At 45.0% G+C, this 22,905-nt stretch overlaps 1 protein-coding gene and 1 long non-coding RNA gene across 4 annotated transcripts in view; one reads left to right on the top strand and one right to left on the bottom strand.

Moving 5' to 3' along the window:
• Positions 1-22,905, top strand: part of CLIP1 (CAP-Gly domain containing linker protein 1) — a 156,682-nt gene that overhangs the window by 15,294 nt on the left and 118,483 nt on the right. For 2 of the 3 annotated variants that reach the window (XM_044243432.1, XM_044243431.1), the window contains exon 1: positions 19,923-19,984. The exons of the other annotated variant lie outside the window; for it this stretch is intronic. The gene's annotated coding sequence lies outside the window, so the exon portion shown is untranslated. Of the gene's footprint in view, positions 1-19,922; positions 19,985-22,905 lie in introns of those variants that run through there. 3 annotated transcript variants of the gene reach the window in all.
• On the bottom strand, positions 18,597-19,666 carry LOC122903054. The gene is made up of 2 exons (XR_006383919.1): positions 19,517-19,666; positions 18,597-19,355 (listed from the first exon to the last, which is right to left on the bottom strand). It is a non-coding gene; the product is annotated as an uncharacterized LOC122903054 (long non-coding RNA).

The raw sequence follows: 22,905 nt of genomic DNA, 5'->3' as shown, positions 1-22,905 counted from the left end.
TAAGACACCCCCTTTAACGAGAAATGTTAAATTATATTTAACTTCCAGTATAATCATATTATTTAATCTCTCCCTAAGAAGAGAAATTAAATTCTAAAGAATAAGATTTTGTCAGAGAAGAGGCACCTGGATGGCTCAGTCAGTTAAGCGTCCTATACTTGATTCCGGCTAAGGTCATGATCTCAGGGTTCTGAGATCGATCCCCCCCATTGGACTCCCTGCTCAGCAGGGAGCCTGCTCAAGATTTTATCTCTTTCTCTCCCTCTGCCTCTCCCCACTGCACTCTCTCCTTACTTCTAAAATAAACTATTAAATCTTTAAAAAAATATTGTCATAAGTTTGAGCTTTAGAGGGTCACAGACTATTGTAATGCCTGAGATTTTTTTTTACTCTTACGCGTAAGAACAAATTTTCATCCTCTTGGGAGCAATAAAGCTACCACTGTGAATGTATGTTCTAGCCCCAGTCAGGCCCACAGATAGTCCTGGCTGGTATCTTGACTGCATGAGACCTCGTGAGAGCCTGTGAGTCAGAAGACCTGGCTCTTCCATTCCTGGAGCCTTGACCCTCAGAAACTGCGAGATCGTATTGATGGTTTTCACCCACTCAAGTTTTAGACCGATTTGTTACACAGCAATTGATAATTCAGACAAGGGGGTCATGGTTCAGCATATGGTGTGTACCATCTCAATTGGTCTAAGAGTCAAAGGACTCTCAGGGACCTTGTTTTGACTAGTGCCATGAAGAGAGGAGATACCTACCTTGCTTTGGGTTTCACACAGGCACCATGTCACAATAGATGTGAGCAAATTATTATTAGGTTAAACCATACGAAATTGCGTTTTTTGGACGCGAAGTAATGAAACACCAATGATTTTGTGCAGTTCAACCTAGCGGCTGGCAAGAGTCTGGATGCGGGAAATCATACTCATTGGTTTTTTTATAAAGATTTTATTTTATTTTTTATTTTAAAGGATTTTATTTATTTATTTGAAAGAGAGAGAGTATGAAAGAGGGGAGGGTCAGAGGAAGAAGCAGACGCCCTCCTGAGCAGGAAGCCTGATGTGGGACTCAATCCCAGGACTCGAACCCAGGACTCCAGGATCACATCCTGAACCTAAGTCGCTTAACCAGCTGAGCCACCCAGGCGCTCAAGATGTTATTTATTTACTTATTAGAGAGAGCACAATTGGGCAGAGGAGCTGAAGGAAAGAGAGAAGGAGATTCACTGCTAAGCTGGGAGCCTGTTCCATGGCTTGATCCCACGACCCTGGGATCACGACCTGAGCCAAAGGCAGACCTTTCACCAACTGAACCACACAGCACTCTGCACTCATCAGTTTTGTAGGAAGACCTATGCATTCTTTGAGTTTCAGTCGTGGTTGACTCCAGTAGCCCTGAGCTTTTCATTTACCTGGTCTCAATTCTCTAATCTGTGAAATGGGGATAATAACACTTTACTTCCTGTTCTCAGAAGAATACAGTATTACAAGAAGCAATTAGCCGCAGCTCTTCTGATCCAGAGATCTGGAACCGCACATTACTGCTAGTTAATACTCTGGGTGTATTTTTAGCTTGAAGACATGGAAAATATAAGTGGCTGGCTTTCCTGGCAGGCAGTTTTCTAAGGCAGATCTTTACAGGAATGAGTAGCTGCAAAGCCAGATTTTCTGCAGGCAAGAGGTTGTATTTTTCTTCCCCTTGAACAATACTCTTTGAGCATCTTCATTTGCTCTGTTTTGTGAAGATGAGGTCGTATGTGAATAAATTCAATTAGATAAAATTTGTCTTAGGACTTCGTGCATTTAGCATTAAACCCTCTGTGTGTGTGTGTGTGTGTGTGTGTTTGGTTTTGATCTTCTGTTTGCATTTTTATTGCCAAACCAGAAACACTGTATAAAGATAATAAAATAGAAAAAAATATGAATTAATTTTCTTTTGCACTTAAGCTCCTTGAAATAAACACAGAAATGAGAATTAACTTTAGCAGCCTGAAGCTTTGCTCCATGATGACAAGGGAACATTTGAAACTAAAATTAACTTCCTCACCAAAGGTGCTAATTTTTGCGTTTATGGTGTCCACGTAGTTACAAAGTGAAAAGCACTGTGGTGCAACATCCAGAAAACTGATTTTAGGATGCCAGGAAGACTCATGGGTCCTAGGGCCCTGTGGACAACCAGTGAAATGCAAGGTTTGTTGTGATGATTTCTGATCCCAGTTTATGATTTTTTTTTTAAGATTTCATTTATTTACTTGAGAGAGAGAGCATGTGAGTGGGCGCAGGGAGGGGCAGAGAGAGAGAAACTCCACCAGACTCGCTGCTGGGCTTGGAGTCTGATGTGGAGCTTGATCTCACCACCCTGGAATTGTGGCCCAGGTCGAAACCAAGAGCTGGACGCTTACCCAAATGCACCACCCAGAAGTCCCCTAGTTTATGATTTTTGACAGAATAATGTTAATTTAAGAAATGAGGGGAAAAAAACTCATTAAACTCAAATTATGGAATCTCTTCTACAAGGTAACACATGAAAATCTCCAACATGCAATTGTCATCCTTAACGTTTGGAGGAGGTCAACAAAATCCTCTAACCCTTTTGATGGCGAGATGTTTATTCAAACACAGTAGTTGTCCTTATGACTGCTTTGAACTGAAATGCTTTGTTCTTAGACAAGGTGGTAGAGGGGCACCTGGGTGGCTCAGTCGTTAAGTGTCTGCCTTCAGCTCAGGTCACGATCTCAGGGTCCTGGGATCGAGCCCCGCATCGGGCTCCCTGCTCTGTGGGGACCTGCTTCCCCCTCTGCCTCCCCCCATCCCCAACCCTACGCCTGCTTGTGCTCGTGCTCTCTCTCTCAAATAAATAAATCTTTCAAAAAGGGTGGGGGGGCAGACATGTATCCTTTTTTGCTGCCTAGAATTCAAATGCCATTCTAATTTGGGGAATCTTAAGGTAGGTTCTGAGCCCCTTCTCCCAATACAGAACCAAAGAGGTAGTGCTGTGCCCTCTCGGGGGTCCCCAGTATCTGGGGCACAGCCCTGTGACCGAGGCTGAGCAATTGGATGACCCTCTTGGGACTTAGAACCTTGAGGAAGGAAAAGGCCCAAGCAGGGCTAAAAAAGATCCCCGAGGAAGCAAGAATGCGGGAAGTCCAAGGGTGTCCACAAGCGTCTGGTGACATAAGGCCAGGCCATAATTCATTCCCATCCATTGCGGTGCCCAGTGTCTCCAGCGATGTGCTTTCCCAGGGTCCTGGCCCTTATCAGTGTCCCCTCTGAAGTTATCTTAAGTCTTACTGTCTCTGATAAAGGCGATGTTGTCTCCACCTTCCAACTGCCAGATTTATGCCCCTGGGAAGGGAACAAAAAAATGTGCTGTGGGCCCCTCTCCTGTTGTCTTTATCCTTGTTGGTTTTCATCTCCTCACTACCATGTTGGTAAGACTTAAGAAGGGATTAGTGATAAATATGCAGTGAGTTTTCCAGTGTGCTGGAAATTGAAGATATAATACAATGAATCCCCACCTACTATAAGCCATCACTTAGATTCAACAATTGTTAATATTGTGCCACTTAGTTTTATCTCTGTGTGTATGCATTGCTGAACTATTTGAAATTAAACTGTAAACATCATGGGGGCCCCTGGCTGGCTCAGTCAGGAGCATGTATAGCTCTTGATCTCAGGGTCATGAGTTCGAGCCCCACAAAGGGAGAGAGTTTACTTAAAAAAATAAATAAATTGTAGGGGTGCCTGGGTGCCCAGTCGGTTGAGTGTCTGACTTGATTTCAGCTCAAGTCATGATCTCAGGGTCTTGAGATCAAGTCCCACAACAGGCTCTGCGCTCAGCAGGGAATCTGCTTGAGATTCTCTCCCTCCGCCCCTCCTCCTGCTCTCTCATTCTCTCTCTCAAGTAAATAAATCTTATTAAATGAATAAATATATTGTAGACATCACGATACTTCACCCCTATATACTTCAGTGTCCATTTTCTTGGAATGAGGACATTTCCCCTAGATAACCACAATAGCATCTGGGTCCCCAAGAAAATCAGGAATCTAATCAAAGTTGATACCCTTGGTTATTACATCCTTTTATTCTCTTTTGATCAAGAACAACTCACCCCTCCCCGCCAGGATGATTTTTGTTTCTTTCAACTTTCTGTTTTGAAATACTGATTCATGGAAGTTGCAGATGAATGTACAGGAAAGTCCCATACACCCCTCGCCCCGGTTTCCCCTGAGTTTGCATCTTCTACCACCACAGCATAATATCAAGGAAAGAAATAGACATTGGTCCAATACAGAAAGTTTCTCAGCTTTCTCTAGTTATACATGTACTCATTTATGTGTGTTGTAGCTCTGTGCAATATTTTAATGACAGGTTTGAGATATAACTCATAGAAATTAAATTTGCCATTTCAAAATTTATAATTCAGTGGTTTTGGCATATTCACAGAGTAGTAAAACCATCACCACTGTCAATTTTGGGACATTTTCATCAAACCCAAAAGAAACCCTGTATCTGTTAGCTGTTACTTCTGTTTTTTTCCTCCCCACCCCAGCGCTGGCAAACATGGGTCAACTTTGTATCTCTATTGGTAAACCCCTATTTATTTATTATGCCATTTCATGTAAATGGACTCATACAGTGTGTGGTCTTCAGTATGTGGCTTCTTTCACTCAGCATCATGTTTTCAAAATTTTATTTTATTTTATTTTTATTTTTTTAAAGATTTTATTTATCTGATTGAGAGAGAGATCACAAGTAGGCAGAGAGAGAGGGGGAAGCAGGCTCCCCACTGAGCAGGGAGCCTGATGCGGGGCTGGATCCCAGGACCCTGAGATCATGACCTGAGCTGAAGGCAGAGGCTTAACCCACTAAGCCACTCAGGCACCCCAAAATTCATCCTGGTTTTAGCAGGTACTTTATTCCTTTTATAGCCAAATGATATTCCATTGCATGGATATACCTTATGTTGTTAATCCAGTTTTCAGTTGATGGACATCTGGGTTGCTTCCACTTCTTGAATCTGATGATGTTGTTATGAACACATGAACATTTGTATACACGTTTTTACGTGGACATACAGTGCCATTTTATGTTGGGCATCTACCTGTGAGTGGAGTTGCTGGCTCATATGGGAATTCTATGTTGAACATTTTGAGGACTTGTCAAACGACTTTCCAGAGTAGCCGCACAATTTTCCATTCTTACAAGCACTTTATGAGAGTTCTGATTTCTTCACAAGCTTGCCAATACTTGTTACTGCCTGTCTTGTTTATATTTAGTTATTTAGTGGGTGTGAAGTACTATCTCATTGTGGATTTTTAAAAAATATTTTATTTATTTATTTGACACAGAGAGAGAGAGATCACATGTAGGCAGAGAGGCAGGCAGAGAGAGAGGGGGAAGCAAGCTCCCTGCTGATCAGAGAGCCCAATGGGGGGCTCGATCCCAGGAGCCTGAGATCATGACCTGAGCTAAAGGCAGAGATTTAACCCACTGAGCCACCCAGGCGCCCCTCATTGTGATTTTATATTGGAGTCTCACTGGATGACCGATGACGCCAAGCATCTTTCTGTGTGTTTATTGGCCATATGTATAACTTCTTTGGACAAATTTATTCACACTCAGCCTGTTTTTCTTTTCCTTTTTTTTTTTTTTAAAGATTTTATTTATTTATTTGTCAGAGAGAGAGGGAGAGAGAGCGAGCACAGGCAGACAGAGAGGCAGGCAGAGGAAGAGGGAGAAGCAGGCTCCCTGCCGAGCAAGGAGCCCGATGTGGGACTCGATCCCAGGACGCTGAGATCATGACCTGAGCTGAAGGCAGCTGCTTAACCAACTGAGCCACCCAGGCGTCCCTTCTTTTCCTTTTTTTAAAAAAGACTTTATTTATTTATTTGACTGAGAAAGAGAGATCACAAGTAGGCAGAGAGGTAGGCAGAAGCAAACTGTCTGCTGAGCAGAGAGCCCGATTCGGGGCTCGATCCCAGGACCCTGGATCATGACCTGAGCTGAAGGCAGGGGTTTAACCCACTGAGCCACCCAGGCGCCCTTCTGCCTGTTTTTCAATTGGGTTATAGATCTTTTATTTTTAAAGATTTATTTATTTATTTGAAAAAGAGAGAAGGCACAAATGGGGTTACGGGCAGAAGAGGAGGAAAGAGACACAGAGAGAAGCAGACTGCCCGCTGAGCTGCTGAGTGGCAGTCCTTTACAGGGCTCGAGCTCCCATCCCTGAGATCCTGTCCCGAAGTGAAACCAAGAGTGGGACGCTTAACCAACTGAGCCACTCAGGCGCCCCAGGTTGTATAGATTTTAATTGTTGCCTTTTAAGTGTGTTTTATATGCTCTTGATACAAATTCCTTAACAGATATCTGATTTTCAAATATTTTCTCCCATTATCTTTCTACTTCTTGATGATATATCTTGAAGCAGAAAAGTTTTTAATTTTGATGGAGTTCAACCTATTTTTCCTTTGTCGCTTATGCTTTTGTTATTGCACCTAAGAAATCGTTGCCTAATCTACCATCATGAAAATTTTCTTCTATGTTTTCCTCTAAGACTTTAATAATTTTAACTCTTACATTTAGGTCATTGACCCATTCTATTTTCTTATTTATTTAAAAGAGTTTATTTATTTATTTGACAGACAGAGATCACAAGTAGGCAGAGAGGGGAGCGGGGAGCAGGCTCCTGCTGAGCAGAGAGCCCAATGTGGGGCTTGATTCCAGGACCCTGGGATCATGATCTGAGCAGAAGACAGAGGCTTAACTCACTGAGCCACTCAGGCGCCCAGTCTCTGACCCATTTTAATTTGTATATGGCATTAAGTAGGGGTCTAACCTCATTCTTTTGCAAGTAGATATCCTTTTATCCCAGCACTATTTGTTGAAAAGATGATTCCTTCCCCCATTGAATGGTTTTGCAAGAGATCACCCTGTCAAAAATCAATTGATCATGGGGCATCTGGGTGGCCCAGTGGGTTAAAGCCTCTGACTTTGGCTCAGGTCATGATCCCAGAGTCCTGGGATCGAGCCCCACATTGGGCTCTCTGCTCAGCGGGGAGCCTGCTTCCCCTCTCTCTGTCAAATAAATAAATGAAATCTTTTAAAAAAATCAATTGATCCTAAAAAGTTTTTTTCTGGACCCTCACTTCTATTCCATTGGTCTATGTCTGTCCTTTTTTTAAAAAAAAATATTTTATTTATTTATTTGTCAAAGAGAGAGAGCACAAGCAGAAGCAGGGGGAGAAGCAGGCAGAGCAGGCAGAGGGAGAAGAAGGCTCCCTGCTCAACAGGGAGCCCGATGTGGGACTTGATCCTGGGATCATGACGCGAGCCAAAGGCAGACACTTAAGTGACTGAGCCACCCAGGCATCCCTATATGTTGGTCCTTGTGCCGATACTAACCTGCCTTGTTTACTGTAGTTTTATAGTAGGTTTTGAATTTGAGAAGTGTGAATGTTCCAATTTGGTTCTTGTTTCTTTTTAAGATTGTTTTTGGCTGTTCAGAGTCTCTTGCGATTCCATATGAATTTTAGGATCAGCTTTTTCACTTCTGAAAAAGTCTGGTTGGGATTTTAATAAGAATTGTGTTAAATCTGGGGAGCTTTGAGGAGATTTACCATCTTAACAACACTAAGTCTTCCAATGCATGAATGTGGGACTTTTCATTTATTTAGTCTTTACTTTCTTTCTTTTTTTTCTTTAAAGTTTTATTTATTTAAGTAATCTCTATCCCCAACACAGGGCTGGAACTCACGACCCCAAAGATAAGAGTCTCACACTCCACCCACTGAGCCAGACAAGTGCCTCTAATCTTTAATTTCTTTCAACAATATTTTGTAGTTATTTAGTGTTTAACTGTCTCCTTTTCAAAATACCATTGAATAGGGGAGCCTGGCTGGCTCAGTCAGTTGCGTGTCTGACTCTTGGTTTTGGCTCAGGTCATAATCTCAGGGTTGTGGGTTCAAGCACTGCATGGGGGGGCTCTGTGCTCAGTGGGGAGTCTGCTTGTGATTCTCTCCTTCTCCCTCTGCCTCTCCTCACCGTGTGCTCTCTCGCTCTCTCAAAATAAATAAATCTCTTTTATTTATTTTTTTAAAAAGATTTTATTTATTTATTTGACAGAGAGAGATCACAAGTAGGCAGAGAGGCAGGCAGAGAGAGAGAGAGGAGGAAGCAGGCTCCCTGCCGAGCAGAGAGCCCAATGCGGGACTCGATCCCAGGACCCTGAGATCATGACCTGAGCCGAAGGCAGCAGCTTAACCCACTGAGCCACCCAGGCGCCCAATAAATCTCTTTTAAAAAAGATTTTATGTATTTATTTGACAGACAGAGATCACAAGTAGGCAGAGAGGCCGGCAGAGAGAGAGGAGGAAGCAGGCTTCCCGCTGAGCAGAGAGCCTGATGTGGGGCTGGATCCCAGGATCCTGAGATCATGACCTGAGCTGAAGGCAGAGGCTTTAACCCACTGAGCCACCCAGACACCCCTCAAAATAAATAAAACTTTTTTTAAAAATGCCATTGACTAGCTAAGAAAACTGGGCCTGTCCTGCCTTCTGAATTTATTATTTAACGTTTCCCCTACTCCCTACATTTCTCATAAACTATAAGCTAGCCCTAAAGGCGTGATTACTTTCAGGTTCAATAATTGTGGGGGGAATACTTCACAGATGGTGCTGTGTCCTTACATTGTAATATATTCAGACCCATATAAAGATTGGCTGTCCCATGGAAGAGTTTTGAGTAGGATAGTTGTATCAACTTTGCCTTATAAAAAAGGTCATTCTGATAACAAGACAGATAAGGGATTGAAAGTCAATCATGTGAGTCAAGACCAACAATCACATGTTGCTATTATCCAGAAGGAAGGACATAACTTTTTGCATTGCCATTGTCCCATAATGATGGTGGTCTAGCTTAGAAAGGCAGGAAGGATAGAGAAGGGTAGATGCATTAACAGAATTTACTGACCAACTGCAGGAATTGGACCTACTTGCATGTGGATGGGAATTAATGAATTAAACAGCCTAGGGGAGGAATTAGAGTTCAGTATTGAATATGTGCAATTTATACCTATGACATAAGAAGTATTTATTGAATAAATTGAAGTGACAATATCCAACATCCATTTGTATGTACTAACTTGAAATTCAAGAATTATTGGCTGGAGTGTGGATTTGGGGATTATTCGGACATGGATAGTCACTGAAAACAAGTAAATTGGTGAGATAACACAGAGAAAAAAATGATGGGTGGGAAGAGAAGAGGGAGCTAGAATAGATCCCGGAGGTACATCAATGTTAAGGGGTAGTTAGAGAGAGTCCTGAAAAAGAAATTGAGAAGGACTAGCCTGAGAAGAAAGAGGAAAGTAAGAAGGGTATGATGCCATAGAAGATGAAGGATGAGAAAGGGATGTGGAAAGAGGATGTATCAGTTAGCTATTGCTGAGTAACAACCCACCCCAAGACTGTGCATTAAAAGCACAACCATTTATGTAGCTCATAATTCTGTAAATTGGAAATTTAGACTGTGCTTAGATGGGTGCTTCTTCTGTTCTCAGTTGGGCTCCCTGATAAATCCCAAAGACAATCAGTTACAGGTTCTCTAGGTAGCTCTTCTCATGGATTTTGGCATGCATAATTATAGCCATTTTTTGCAATATACCAAAGAGAGAACAGCCACCAGTGAAAATGCTGCTAAAAGGTCAAGTAGGTGAAATTCTTGTCTCTACTGCTTAGCTGAAACTCCTATTGCCAGAGTCATCAGTAATAGCCACGTCAGTAAGTTCATTAAATGACCCAGTGTTCATTGATGATATTGGCAGTAACCACTTCAGGTAAGCCGTGTGGCCGGATTGCAATGGGGAAACAGTGGCATCAGGCATAGAGAGCTTGTTCAAGAAGTTTGGCTGGAAAAGTGAAGATGTCTTGATGAAGGGTTTTGTTCTGTTTCATTTTGTTTTCAAGATAAAGGAGTTTGAATATATTTACATGTTAATGAGGAGTCAGTAGACACAAATAGGTTGAAGATACTGGGGAAAAAGTGCATAATTCATATGTTTGGCATTAATGTTCAATTTGAGACCTACCCACATATGCAGAAGGATAAACAAGACGGGGGTGCCTGGGTGGTTCCGTTGGTTGGGCATCTGACTCTTGATTATGGCTCAGGTCATGATCTCAGGGTCGAAGGAGTGAGCTCTGTGTCGTCAGGCTCCCCACTCAGTAGGGAGTCTGCTTCTCTCCCTCTTTTTCTCCCTGTCCTTCCCCTGATCTCTCTCTCTTTAAAATAAATAAATCTTGGGGTGCCTGGGTGGCTCAGTGGGTTAAAGCCTCTGCCTTCGGCTCAGGTCATGATCGCCAGGGTCCTGGGATCGAGCCCCGCATTGGGCTCTCTGCTCAGCGGGGAGCCTGCTTACCCCTCTCTCTCTGCCTGCCTCTCTGCACTTGTGATCTCTGTCTGTCAGATAAATAAATAAATAAATCTTTAAAAAAAATTAAAATAAATAAATCTTAAAAAAAAAAAGAAAATGATAACCTACCTTATCTAGTAAAGTCAGAACATGAGATGATTTGTATATGAAAATGCTACACGTGCTTGTATTATATGTGGATTATTCACATTACAAAATGCAGGGGTCATTTGAGGACTCTCCACTTAGCGAGAAAACTCCTGTAAGAAGCTTTTGGTCTCCCCCAAACCCATGTCCACCTTGGCACAGGACTCAGAACTATGTGGCATCTCCCCAAAGCAAATTTCAAATTGACAAAGCATTAACAAGTGATGTACATTTGCTGAAATATTTGGAGTAAAATACACTTACACATAACATACAGAAAAGCAATAAAAATCCTCAGTAGCCATTTTTAGTTTTTTTTTTTTTAAGATTTCATTTATTCATTTGACATACAGAGATCGCAAGCAGGCAGAGAGGCAGGCATAGAGAGAGATGGGGAAGCAGACTTTCCGCAGAGCAGGGAGCCCAGCTCGGGGCTCGATCCCAGGACCCTGGGATCACGACCCGAGCCGAAGGCAAAGGCTTTAACGAACTGAGCCACCCAGGCGCCCCAAGTATTTATTTTATTGTTCTATGTATTCGGTTTTGGTTCTTCTCAAATATTTGCCCCAGATGAATAGGTCTCTTCTTCAGAGAGGAGTTGTGTTCTTTCCATCGTTCTATTCTGCCTCCTTGGCCTGTTGGTTTTTGTCTTCATGCTCATTAATTACCTCAGGGTAACAACGTAGCTGCTTTGGCTCCAGATGGCACATCTGTGTTTGTCTCCACTGATCAGGGAAGGAAAGTCTTTCCCAGAAGGGCCTCCAGCTGACTTTCCTAGGGAAAGTCTGAGTAAGTGAGCATAAAGTGTTGGGCACGTTGCCATGTACAGTATAATTGGGGCTTGTTCACTAAGAAAGGGGGAGGGAATCTTGGGGGAGGCGATCAGCAATGTCCACCACAGCTGAGTTCTTGGAGGGCGGCTGTCCTAGTTCTGTGTCCAAGTGTTTGCGTGGAGTCTACTCCGAACATATGCTATTTCTTGGCTCAGTCAGTGCCTCCTCCTGCTGACTCAGGCTCCCCTCCTCCCACGGGCACGGCAGGGACTTCTGAGTCTCTGCCACCTTGCGATGCTGCCCCCATGGCTCCCAGAGCAAGCACACAGCTCTCAAACAGCCATTCATTCCACTGAGTGTCTAAGTGAGGCCTAGAAGCACAAACTAGATCTCCTTTATGCCTGAACTTGCCGGCCATCTTCCTAACAATGTTGGCATAGAGCTACCAACCTGCCTGCGGGCTTTCTTCCAGACTCTTAAATGTGGACTGGGGACAAAGTCTCCTGTTCTGGGAGCCACCCTTCTTCCTTGCCCCAGATCTCAACCTGTGGATCTGTCCTCATCCCCCGACTCTCTTCTTCATTTTTCCTCATCAGCTCCCAGGACTGGAAGGATGCCATTCTCTTATTCCTTCTGTGTCACACCCCCTTTCTTCCCATCTCCAGCCTCCTAGCTAAGCCTTAATGCTAGGAAGGAGTTTCTTCTGCACATCACAGCAGAAACTTGAAGGTCTTCCAGGCCCTTGGTATGACAAATGAGAGGTAAAGGGTTTTTTTTTTTTTTTTTAAGATTTTATTTATTTATTTGACAGACAGAAATCACAAGTAAGCAGAGAGGCAGGCAGAGAGAGAGAGAGCAGGCTCCCCGCTGAGCAGAGAGCCCGATGCGGGGCTCAATCCCAGGACCCTGAGATCATGACCTGAACCAAAGGCAGAGGCTTTAACCCACTGAGCCACCCAGGTGCCCCAAGAGAGGTAAAGGGTTTTCAATAATCCTTTCTCACTTGACAATGCTAGAAGCCACTCTTTTCCTCTGCAAAGTCCTGTGTTGGGTTAGAGAACACTGTGACTGCAACTGATGTCCCTGAGTGTACACTTAGAAATGGTTAAACTGGGGAAATTCTATGTGATATATATATATAAAAGATTTTATTTATTTATTTGACAGAGAGAAATCACAAGTAGATGGAGAGGCAGGCAGAGAGAGAGAGAGAGAGAGAGAAGCAGGCTCCCTGCTGAGCAGAGAGCCCAACGCGGGCCTCGATCCCAGGACCCTGAGATCATGACCTGAGCCGAAGGCAGCGGCTTAACCCACTGAGCCACCCAGGCGCCCCTATGTTATATATTTTTTAACCACATTAAAAAAGTTAATAATGTAATATACTAAAAACCATTAAATTATATACCTTTTTTTTTTTAAGAGAGGGAGAAAGAGGAGGGTGGAGGTGGGAGGGACAGAGGGAGAGAGAGAATCTCAAACAGTCTCCCTGCTGAGCACGGAGACCAACATGGGGCTCCGTCCAATGACCTTGAGGTCATGACCGACTGAACACCTCCCAGGCACTCTGAACTATATACTTTAAAATGGGTGAATTGTAAGGTAAGTGAATTACATGTCAGTAAAGCTGTTGAAAAGATCCTATTTTGGGGGGTGCCTGGGTGGCTCAGTCGGTTAAGCCGCTGCCTTTGGCTCAGGTCATGCTCCTAGGGTCCCTGCTCAGCGGGGAGCCTGCTTCTCCCTCTCCCTCTGCCTGCCCTTCTGCCTGCTTCTGCTCTATCTCTCTGTCAGATAAATAAATAAAACCTTAAAAAAAAAAGAGCAGTGAACTCTAGCAGCAAATTCTTTAAAAAAAGAAAAAAAGATCCTATTTTTGGGGGCGCCTGGATGGCTCAGTCCATTAAGTGTCTGCCTTCAGCTCAGGTCATGATCCCGGGGTCCTGGAATCAAGCCCCACGTTGAGCTCTCTCTCTGCTGTTCCCCCTGCTTGTGTTCTCCCCCTCCTGCCCGCCCCCCGTCAAATGAATAGATAAAATCTTTTAAAAAAAGATCCGATTTTGAATGTCAAAACCTGAATATTAATTTCTTCTTTTTCTCTCCTCTTCTTGGCTAACAACCTGATTTCTCTTTCACTCTCACCTCATGGTCACTGCAAGCGGAGGACTTGCACCGTCCAGGGTCAGGATCAGCTATAATGAAAGACAAGGCAAGAAAAGCATATTAATATTTTGTTTTCTATAAATACTTTCATTAAACAGTTATCTACACCTCTCTCCCTTATTTAAAAAAATGGCATGTTACACACTGTTTTGCCTCTTTCTTTAAAAAAAAAAAGATTTTATTTATTTACTTGACAGAGAGACAAGGCGAGAGAGGAGAGTGGAAGAGGGAGAAGCAGGTTTCCCACACAGCAGGGAGCCCAATGCGGGGCTTGATCCCAGGACCCCAGGATCATGACCTGAGCCAAAGACAGAGGCTTAACCCACTGAGCCACCCAGGTGCCCCTGTTTTGCCTCTTTCTTTTTTCTTTTTCTTTTTTATTATTTATTTATTCATCTGACAGCGAGAGAGAGACACAAGTAGGCAGAGAGAGAGAGAGGAGGAAGCAGGCTCCCTGCCAAGCAGAGAGCCCTATGCGGGACTCGATCCCAGGACCCTGAGATCAGGACCTGAGCCGAAGGCAGAGGCTTTAACCCACTGAGTCACCCAGGCACCCTGCCTCTTTCTTTTTGTTGTTTAAACTCTTTTACCCAGGAAATCCTGATACCAGTCTCACTGACCACCATTAAGAGTATCCCAAGTATATCCAACTGACCTACCTACACCCAGAAACACACACACACATATCCTTAGTCAACCTGTGAGGCATGCAGTCAGTGACGTTAGTATGACAGAGTTAAGTGAACTAGTCAATCTGGTATTAACATTTTTTAGTTGAAATCACAGAGACTAGCTGGTGTCTCTAGGTCGTAAGATTGAGGATAGTATTAGATTTGCCTATTTGGGGGTACCTGGGTGGCTCAGTGGGTTAAGCATCTGCCTTCAGCTCAGGCCATGATCCCAGAGTCCTGGGATCAAGTCCCGCATCTGACTCCTTGCTCATCAGGGCACCTGCTGCTCCCCTTGCTTGTACTTGCTCTCTCTTTCTCTGACAAATAAATCAATAAAAATAAAGTCTTAAAAAAAAAAAAAGATGTGCCTATTTTGTTTGGGCCTTTCCTTTTAGAAGGTATCTGAATGAGAGTGAGCCATTTTATCAGAGCCCTGCCAGGGGCTGGCAAGTCCCTGTGTACCTTCCCTTAGATTTATAGTCCAGATTCCATTTTTGGTATTTTTTGTCCAGCGAGACTTCAGACCCAATACAGTTGTGGTTCCCCCTTGTCAGGTTGAACACCTAAGAAAAAGCTGGTCTTTCTAAAGCTGGGTCTATTCTAAAAGAATAGAATATTAGAGTTAGGAAGGCCTGGCTGGCTCAGTCAGTAAAGGCTGTGACCCTTGATCTTGGGGCTGTGACTTTGAGCCCCATGTTGGGTATAGAAGTGACTTAAAATCTTAAAAAATCTTATAAAAGAGATGTTATAAAGTAACATCTCTTTTCCAAAATCTCCTACCTACCTGGTTATCATCCATTCTCTGCTCGACATTTTTTGCAGGGGGAAATATTTATTTATTTATTCGAAGGATTTAATTAATTAATTTATTTGACAGAGAGATCACAAGTAGGCCGAGTGGCAGGCAGAGAGAGAGGAGGAAGCAGGCTCCCCACTGAGCAGAGAGCCCAATGTGGGGCTCAATCCCAGGACCCTGGGATCATGACCTTAGCCCAAGGCAGAGGCTTAACCCACTGAGCCACCCAGGTGCCCCGGGGGGGGTCATTTATTACTTCTATCTATCTATCTAGCTATTTATTTATTTACTTATATTGATATATTTATTTATATCTCATTTTAAAAATATTTATTTACACATCCTCATTTATTTTAATATTTATTTAAATTTTTATTGAAATAATATTCAAATAGCATGAAATCAACCATTTTTAAAAGATTTTATTTATTTATTTGAGAGAGAGAGAGAGCGAGCAGGAGCTGGGGAAGGGACAGAGGGAGAGGGATAAGCAGACTCCTCACTGAGCTTGTCTGGCTTGATCCCAGGACCCTGAGATCATGACCTGAGCCAAATTCAGACACTTGACCAACTGATCCATCCAGGCGCCCGCAAAATCAGCCATTATAAAGCCCGCAACTTGGTAGCATTTCGTACATTCACAATGTTGTGCGACCACCACCGCTGTCTGGTTCCAAACACTTGAATCACTCCAAAAGGAGACCCTGCACCCATTAAGCTGTTGCTCCCACCTACTTCCCAGCGCCCCCAGCCTCTGGCAACCACCATTTACTTTCTGTCTCCATGTATTAACTTATTCTGGATATTTCTTTTTCTTTTTTAAAAGATTTTATTTATTTATTCAACAGAGAGAGAACGAGCACAAGTAGGGGGGCAGCAGGCAGAGGGAGAGGAAGAAGCAGGCTCCCCCCCTGAACAGGGAGCCCAATGCAGGACTCGATCCCAGGACCCTGGGATCATGACCTGAGCCAAAGGCAGAAGCCCAACCAACTGAGCCACCCAGGCGCCCCTGGATATTTCATATAAATGGAGACACAATATGTGGTCTTTTGTGTCTGGTTTCTTTTACTCAGCACCATGTTTTTGAGGTTGATTCGGCTTGTAGCATAGGTCACTACATTTTTTTTATATTGATTGGTACTATCTCACTGTATTTATATTCCATACTTTTTTAAACCTATTCATCTGCTGATGGACATTTAGCTGTTTCTACCTTTTGACTATTATGAATTGTACTGCTGTGAACATGGGTGTACATGTATTTGGTTGAGTCTGCTTGATTTTTTTGCTGAAGATCAGCTTTTCATGCACTCAACAAATATTTGTTGAATTAGGTTTGAACGGCTACATCAACCACTGATTTCACCAATGTTTTGCTTTACTGGAAAAAAGTCACAGAATCTTAAAAATGTTTGTGGTAGGAACTTGATAAGTCATCTTGTTCAATCCCCTCTTCATGAAACTACAAGCACTCAAAGCACCAGTCTATTTAGAAGACCTAAAATACAGTTTACATCATGATGTGTGGTGCCCTGTTGATATTGTTCTTTGTTAACTCAATGTGTACAATGCGGCTTTTGTTGTCACAAGATTGTTCTCTCTGAGAAGTGACGGTAGGAATCTAAATTTAGCTTGTCATTCTCTCATCATTTTGCTTTTTGAAAAATTTCATGAAATCCTACCATCAGCATTCTTTAGTTTTTGTTTTTTTTAAAGATATTATTTTTTTAAGATTTTATTTATTTATTTGATAGACAGAGATCACAAGTAGGCAGAGAGGCAGGTAGAGAGAGAAGGGGGGGAAGCAGGCTCCCTGCTGAGCAAAGAGTCTGATGTGGGGCTCGATCCCAGGACCTTGGGATCATGACCTGAGCTGAAGGCAGAGGCTTAACCCATTGAGCCACCCAGGCACTCCTTCTTCAGTTTGTTTCTTCCTTTCTTTTTTATTTTTCTTTCTTTCTTTTTTTTAAATAGATTTTATTTATTTGACACACAGAGAGAGAAACCACAAGTAGGCAGAGAGGCAGGCAGAGAGAGAGAGGGGGACTCCCTGCTGAGCAGAGAGCCTGATGCGGGACTCGATTCCAGGACCTCGAAATCATGACCTGAGTTGAAGGCAGACGCTTAACCCACTGAGCCACTCAGGCGCCCCCTCAGTTTGTTTTCTTATCGTTAATAGTCTCTTAGTGTTTGGTTGCTCTTCTGATTTTGTCTTATTTGCAGAGTATATTCTTTAATCATTTTATTTGAAGATCTTAAATACTTTTGGGGGGAGGGGAAGCAAAGTAATGCATGCACATGGTTTTAAAAAATAAAGTATATCAGGGTTTATAGTGAAAAGCAACATTTTTCTGCCCACCTTCCTCATCCCATCTTCCCCAGAGATGACTACATATTTTTTAAAAATAGATTTTATTTTTAAATAATCTCTACACTCAACATGGGGCTCAGACCCACAACCTTGAGTCCAGGAGTCTCGTGGACTTCTACCAACTGAGCCAACCAGGTGCTCCAAGACCGCTATTTTTCTGCTTCTTGCTTTTCTGGTAGTAACTTCTGTATGTCTAAGAATACACTTATAGGGTCTCTGGGTGGCTCAGTCATTGAGCGTCTGCTTTCTGCTAGGGTGGTGATCCCAGGGTCCTGGGATTGGACCTTGCATGGGGCTCTCGGCTCAGTGGGAAGCCTGCTTCTCCCTCTCCCCCTCCCCCTGCTTGTATCCCCTCTCTCACTATCTCTGTCTCTGTCAAATAAATAAATAAAATCTTAAAAAGAAAAAAGAATACACTTATATTGCTACTTATTTATCATTTGTGGACACCCTCTACTGACAGTCTGTTATGATTGAAGCACTACTACCCTCTCTCCCTCGACACAGTTCTACCACTATTTGTAGTTATGCCTACTGGTTACGTCAATGATATGATTAAACCTTTATTTCTTCATTCCAGAAAGCAAACAAAAAAACCACAGATATATACTAACTTTCTCACTTTGTAAAATGAAGATTTGGGAGGCCCTTCCTGGTTTTCTACTTCTCCTCTATCTTCCAAAGTCTTGTCAGTTGAGCTGTTCTAATACTTTTACAGAAGACATGCATTTTAAAATGATCAGTGGCTAAATCTAAAAACGGAATGTGAGAGCTTATTTTGAGGTAGGACCGAGCATGTTCTTTAGTCTTAATATTGGCCTCTCTGGGGAACTGATCCCAGTCACTGTTCTGCTAGGAGGGCTGGGACCAGGCCTTGGTCACTAAATTTAAAGTTTAGAGACAGAATGTTTTGACACAATATTTAAAAAATAGAAATAAATGCAAAAAGTCTATAATGAACAAAACATCAGCATTTTAAAACAAAGACAGGCTCAGCAGAATGAGTAGGGGAGAAAAGATAAAAACAGAAGCGTTTACAGGAGTACCCCACCGTTAGCAGTGACCTCATTTTACGGCATCTGTGATTATATAGGTTGCTTCTTAGAGCTGAAGTGTTCAGATGAGGGATGAGGTGACTCTTTTAGATTAGGAATGTGGATTCTGGATTTCCCGGGTGCCCCCACCACATTGACCGCGCAATTGAAAACCAGGGCAATGCTGAATTAAGAAATACAGTTTTTGTGATTTAAAACTTGAATCGAGGGGAGGGGCCAGCAGATAAATTTATTTTGTCCGAACTTCGAGCATTTCCAACGTAGCTCCCTGCCTGTGTATATATATATATATATATATATATATATATATATATATATATACACACTCTGTGCGAGCCTGTTGGTCCAGCAGCACAGTACTTTGAATAAAGGTCAGCAAATGGGTTGCCCTCCCGATTATTCCCTTCTACCCCGCAGGAGGAGGAAGCCCTGGGGCCCCTTATCCACCTCGGAGGCGCTGCAAAACGCCGGGCTTCCCTGACAGCTGCAAATTCCTCCCAGGAGTTGCAAAGCTTCTGGGGTTGCCATGGTCGGTGAGAGTGAAATGCTGGCCGCCCTCCGTGGCAGCAGCCCCGAGCAGGCTGCGGCTGCCTCCTCTCCAGTCCCTTTCAAAAGCTTTTAAGGGAGATCCCTGCGGGGAAGGAGGGAGGACAGGGCATTAACCAGGGCTTTCGTCCAAAGCGGCAGGGGCGAATAAAAGAGGCTTTTCTCAAACTAATGGAGCAAGTGCTGGGCTTATTTCAAGGGATTTTAAAGCCCCGGTCTTTCCCCGGAGGAGAGGAGACTGCAGACAGAGACGGTCCTTCTCAAGCTTCACTCGCTGTAGGCGGCTCCTTCCAGGTTTTCCCAGGGATTCCGTACCGGGGGTCTTTCCCCGGAGAGAGCGGAGGGCAGAGACGACGCTCCTTAAACTTAACCTGCTGTGGGCAGCTCCTCCTAGCTAGTATCCAAGGATTTCTCACCCCGGGTCTGGTCAGAGGAAAAAAGAAAAAAAAAAAAAAAAAAAAAAAGGAAAAAGAGAAAGAAAGTCAATCAGCCCCACGCTAGCGGGCTGTGGTCAGGACACTGAATGGAGCTCTCGGGTGTGACCCGCCAATTCTGGGGACACTTTGAGAAAATGCGCCACTAACCGAAACCAGGAGAAGCCCCTCGGTCCGGGCCGCTGGGGGCTTCCCCAACGCCTCCCTCCCGTCCCGGTCCTCAGTGGGATCCGAGGGCTGGACGGCGGGCGCGCCGGGCGGCTAGAGCGCGGCTCCCAGGCAGCGGCGGGCGCAGACAAAGACGCGGCGGTGCCGGGCTCGGGCCGCGGCCGGGGGTGGGCGCGGAGCTCGGGGCGCGGGGCTCAGGCGCCGGGCGGCCCGGCCGGGGGCGGGCGCGGAGGCCGAGCGCGCGGGGAGGAGCCGCGGCGGCGTCTTCTCCTGGCGGCGCGCGCCCGCCCGGCCCCGCGGCGGCGGCGGCGGCGGCGGCGGCTGCGGCGGCGCGTCACGCTCTCCCCCGCCCCGAGCCGACGAGCCGGGAGGCGGGAGGCGGCGGCCGCGCGGCTGCTGCTGCTGCTGCAGTGGGGCAGGTGGCGGCGACTGGCGGCGACCGAGGCGGCGGTGAGCGGGGCGCGGCGCGGGCCCTCTCCCCTTCCCTGGTGCCCTCCTCCCCTTCCCCCTTGCTCCTGGCCGGGCCCGCTCCCGTCCGCCGGGCTCGGGGCCGGGGGTTGGGGGCCGAGCCCGGCGTTCGGGAGGGCCCCGAGTGCCTCGAGCGGGGCGCTTCCGAGGGGACCCCGGGGGTCCCGAGCGGGTGGCCCTGGAGGCGGGGGGTCCCTGGGGTGCCCCACCGCGGAGCCGGAAAAGTAGCCGGCCCTGTCAACGCCGAGCCTGGCCTTCCCTTCCTCCGTCCGCCTCAAGATGGAGCTTGGACTCCTTGCCCCTGCGCCGCCCCAGGCGCCGCTCCCTCCCGGGCTCCCCGCTCCCCTCCCCTCGGCCCTGGGGGGCTTGGGGGTGGCCGGGACCCCGCGGAGGCCGAGCCCCGGCAGGACCTGTTGCCCCTGGGCGCTGCCGCCGCGTCTCGGGAGCGTTCCTCGGGCCCTGCCACCCGGTGCCCGCGAGCCGGAATGGAGGGCACCCTGGCCCTGGCCTCCGTGCGTGCGCCGGCCGGCGGGCTGGCCCCGCTGGCCTCCGGCCTGCCTGGCCGTGGCTTTTGTCCCTCTCCCCCACGGTGGAACTGTGATTCTCGGAGAGGGTGGATGACAAGAGGTGACAAGGATTTCTGAAATAACACCACTGCCCCGTAACCCGAGCCTTCTCCCTCGGCAGGGGATTGGCTCGGAGGACAGATGACACTTGTTTAGAGGTTATTTTAAAAGCAGAGCCTTCTGATTCCCCTAATTTGGAGGTCCTGTGGTTCAAAAATCTGATTTTGATTTGGGGATAAACCCTGAACTCGGCTGTTTCTCCACTTCATGTGGCTTTCCCATCTGGCAGGAACCGAGCACCACCCCCTCCTCCCTTCACAGCCCCACCTCTTTGGTATGAAGAAATTCCACGTCAAGTCTGTAATCTTCTACATACCTGTTTTTAGCAAAACTTGGTCACCAGTTACCGTATTTTAAAAGGAGGGTAGAGAAAATTGGATTTTTTTTATTTTTTTAAAGCGACCTTGCCTTCTTCCTGTTTTAGGTTAGGACAGTGCCTGGCCAGTAAGAGCTCAGTTATTTGTGTTGCTGCTTTTGAGGTTATGATTCTGGTTGGTGTTACTGTTTTATTATTATTACTATAACCTGTGGTATCCACAAATCAGGAGAACAAATGTGTTTGGCTTTGGGGTTTAATGATAACCTTTTACAAGGATCCTGGTATGTTGCTCCTCAGCCTTGGGGCAGTTTTTTCCTCTGGAAATAATAACAATTAACCTTTAGTGAGGGCTTCCTTTGGTCAGGCTTTGGGCAAGTTTTTTATGTTTTATCTCATTAATCAGCTTCACCCAAGGAAGGTGCTGTCATTATCCCCATTTTACACAGGAGGCATGGAAAGGTCAAGTACCTTGCCCAGGGTCATATAGCTAATAAGTGGGGGTGTCAGGATTTGAGCTCAGGTATTGACTCCAGGTGCTTAGTTATGAGATTAGTTTAGTGAATTCCTGGCAAGGAGCAAGGCTGGGCTTTATTATACCAAAGGAAGTAGATGATTGCTAGAACAAGGCTGGTGCTGGGTTTTTGACATTCGCAGAAAGAGTACATCTTAGGCCTCCTCGTTTGAAGGAGTAAAAATAAAATTGAAACTGGGTGGGATCTCTTGTACGTATTGTCTGAAGATAGAGATCGTGCCCTCCCTACCTTTTCAAGAATGGCTAAGCCGATCTGGCTTCTGTTGTTTAGGAGTTTCAAATTTGGTGCCCTTCTTACTTGTATTAAATTTTTTTAAAAAAGATTTTATTTATTCACCTGACAGAGAGAGAGAGGTCACAAGTAGGGAAGCAGGAGGCGGTGGTGGTGGGGGGATAAGCAGGCCCCCACTGAGCAGAGACCCTGATGTGGGACTCGATCCCAGGACCCAGGGATCATGACCAGAGCGAAGGCAGAGGCTCAACCCAGTGAGCCACTTAGGCACCCTCAAATTTTTTTTTTTACCCAGTGTCTAACACTGAGTCTTTTGCATCCCATGTCATTCATACACATTAATACATGTGAACTTAACTCAATAATGTTTGACCCTTGCTTTTAAATACTGTCTCTGCTGGGCTTCTAGGCCCAATAGATGAATAATAAGCAATGAACTGGTCCTCTTGTACTCCGTACAAAGGTAGGCATCTTTGAATTTTTCACTTCAACACACCCGGTGTTCCTGATTATTATTTACAGATATATTTCTGGCCATATATGGCCACACAACACACACACACACACATTTAATATATGTATATTTCATTCTGGGAATGTATATAGTAAGGAACTTTCACTTCAAGATTTTTAAAAGTTAAAGAAAAAAAATTTTTTTAAAGTAATCTTTACATCAGTTGGGGCTCGAACCCATAACTGGGAGATCAAGGGCTGCATGCTCCAGCAACCAAGCCAGCGAGGCTTTGGTTTCACTTTATAGCACCCTCTGCGGGTTTCTGGAGAATACTGTGTTTGGTAAAATTGCAAATATGAGGTCAGTATGTTTTAAGATTGGCTTTAGCGGGCACCTGGGTGGCTCAGTGGGTTAAGCCTCTGACTTCAGCTCAGGTCATGATCCCAGGGTCCTGGGATCGAGCCCCACATTCAGCTCCCTGCTCAGTGGGGAGCCTATTTCTCACTCTTCCTCTGCCCCTCTGCCTGGTTGTATGCCCTCTCTCAAATAAATAAATAAACAAAACCTTTAAAAATAATAATAATAAAAAAGATTGGCTTAGAGAGGTCAAACCTAAAGAAAAAAGCAGAGGGCAGGGTAGTAAATTTACATGGGGATGGCTTAATATTTTTTTTAAAAGATTTTATTTATGTATTTGACAGAGAATATAAGCAGGGGAAGAGCAGAGGGAGAGGGAGAAG

The sequence above is a fragment of the Neovison vison genome, chromosome 3 (assembly GCF_020171115.1).
Source record: "Neovison vison isolate M4711 chromosome 3, ASM_NN_V1, whole genome shotgun sequence".
Taxonomy (NCBI): Eukaryota; Metazoa; Chordata; class Mammalia; order Carnivora; family Mustelidae; genus Neogale; species Neogale vison.
The sequence above is the reverse complement of the archived record's forward strand: the minus strand, read 5'-3'. Positions and strand labels throughout refer to the sequence as shown.